General features: G+C 51.6%; 1 protein-coding gene across 4 annotated transcripts in view; it reads left to right on the forward strand.

Moving 5' to 3' along the window:
- Positions 1 to 2,390, forward strand: part of PLAT (plasminogen activator, tissue) — a 49,568-nt gene that overhangs the window by 19,507 nt on the left and 27,671 nt on the right. The window lies entirely within an intron of this gene.

A 2,390-nucleotide genomic window follows, 5' to 3' on the forward strand; every position in this document is an offset into this window, starting at 1 on the left:
AGCAAAAGTCAGTCAACCTTGGGGCCTTCCTTTCTTTTATCCTTTCTTTTTTTTCCCTTTTCTGTCTTTCTGTGCGTCCCTTCCTACCCCCTTCCTTCCTTCTTCTCATTTGCCCGTTTTTTGTTTTTCTTTTTTTTTTTCAGTTCTTTGATGATCCTGAGAAGCTACTAAATATAGCAAAAGGGAGATAACACATAACAAAATTAGAAGTCTTTCTATTTATAAAAATGAGCCTCTGAAGGCTTCTACCATCCCTTCCGCCAATGTCATCTCTCACCCGGGCCTCGCCAGAGCACTCGTGGACCTCCCTTCGGTGAGGCCCAAAGTCCATCCCAGCCACGCCCTGCGGTCCCGAGTCTGAGTCCATGGTTCTGGCTTTCACTCTGCTCTGCATCCCGGCACTGCCCCCAGACCTCGACGCCCACCTCTTCAGCGAAGGCAAAACAAGGACACATTTTTCCTCCCTCTCTTCTCTCTTTCTTGTTTTCAGACTGCACTGTTTTTCTGCTGGCCGGATGACTCATTTCTTTGTCATCTCTTACCCCACTCGGCCTTTCCAGCTGCTCGAATCGCCTCTGCATGATGCAGACAGAGCTATCGCCCCGCTGGGGTGAGATTCACTTGCACTGAATCAGCTCAAGGTGCAGGAAGGTCCAGGGAGGCCAAGGAAGAGAAGAAACAAGTCTCCAACTCTCTCAGAAGCAAAGACAAAAATCTGTTCCTGCTCTCTTATCTCGTATTCAGATTGTTCAGTTGCAAAAGGGTTGAACATGATGCAGCCGGTGGTGTGTGTGGACCGGCCCTAGGTCGTGCTCCTCCTCCATCTGGTCCCCCCACCCCTAGTTATCCAGAAAGGGGGATGTTCCCAGGCAATGCCAACATGTCCATACTGCACTCTTGACATTGCAGTTTCCCGGCATCTGGGATTGCATTCCGTTTAGAAGGACTTTGAGTTCTTGAAATAAAACAGTATCTTGGTGGGCATCTGGAAAAAACACCCAAACTGATATCCCAGGCTGGGGTGCAGGACCCTATCGAGAGGGCTGGGTGGTGTGGACAGCACAATGAAGAAGGTCAAGTTCCTTGTACTCACTCATTTGTTGTTTCATTCAGAATTCCTGTGAAGTGGGAGCTCTCACCATCCTTGGGTCTTACTTAAGAGTAAGGAGTGGGGTAACCTAGAAATACATGAACATCAGGGAGAAATGGGGAGGGAGTTTCACATGAGCTATTTTTACAAGATTAAGTAATGGGATAAAATTAAAAAGGGGAATTTAAGAGGAATTTTGGGAAGTTCTGAGAAACAGGACATTTGAGGAAAGCTGAGAAAGAGACAATCTGGAGTAAGTCTCCGTGATGAGAAGATTCCACCCCACGCTTCTGTTTTGGGTGGCCTTGGCTTCTGACCTGCACTCCTGTTTTGGGTGGCCTGGGCTCCTGACTCCCTTTCCTCTGAAACTGCCTGGAGCCAGGGAGTAGCACAGCTGCTTCCTCCCAGGGAGAAAGGGATCCCCGAAGAGCACACTGCAGGGAGACCTCAGGCACTGCGGGCGCAAAGGCTGGAGATGGCACTTCTGTTCCCTTGTGATGGGATAGGTGCAGGGAGGCTGGGAGGGTGCCAGGCTCATGAGCCTCCCTCTGGGCCATGTTTTCCCATTGGAATCACTGTACCCAGAGCCTCCTGCAGACTTCCCTCTCCGTCTCCCTACACCCCTCTGCCTGACACAGCAGCCCAGGGAGAATTCGTCAGGCATGAAATGTAGCAAGGCGAGGAGGGTGATCAGCACCTCCCACGGGGGAGCTCTTTTGGAAGTAATGATCAAAGATCCAGAGCCAGACCCAGGCAAGAAGGCAAGGCCTGGAAGCCCCTATGCATGCCTCCATGCCCTTAGGACACTCGGGGAAGCGGGAGGGTGGGACCTAAAGTTGTTGTGACCAAAGGGAAATGAGTCAGGGAAAGAAATGCCATGCTTCAATTTTTGTGGATGAAGGAGGGAGCAGGCCGCCAGAACACAAAATAACACCCGACCGACTAACCTACTTTGAGCTGCCAAGGGCAGGATCACAGGGGAGAAGCAGATGGAAACTGGGGCTCTGGGGTCCAGGAAGATCTGAGTCTTCCGACCAAACACCAGATGCCTCCCCTCCTTCCTGCAAATATGCACGTTGCCAGATCTGTTGCAGTCTATGGAAAAGGAGACAGATGTTCGGCAGAGTGGTGGGGAGGGGTGGAGGTTGGGCTGGGGGCCTCTGCTTTGTGGGGAGACCCTCAGACAGGGGAGTAGGCTCCATCCCGCATGGAGGAACCTGGGCAGTCTAAGGCAGGCTGGCTGTATGATGTGCTGGCAATAAAATCCCGACGGCTTCCGCTGCAGAAGTCCAGGAGGACA

Source organism: Mandrillus leucophaeus, unplaced genomic scaffold (assembly GCF_000951045.1).
Source record: "Mandrillus leucophaeus isolate KB7577 unplaced genomic scaffold, Mleu.le_1.0 Scaffold664, whole genome shotgun sequence".
Taxonomy (NCBI): Eukaryota; Metazoa; Chordata; class Mammalia; order Primates; family Cercopithecidae; genus Mandrillus; species Mandrillus leucophaeus.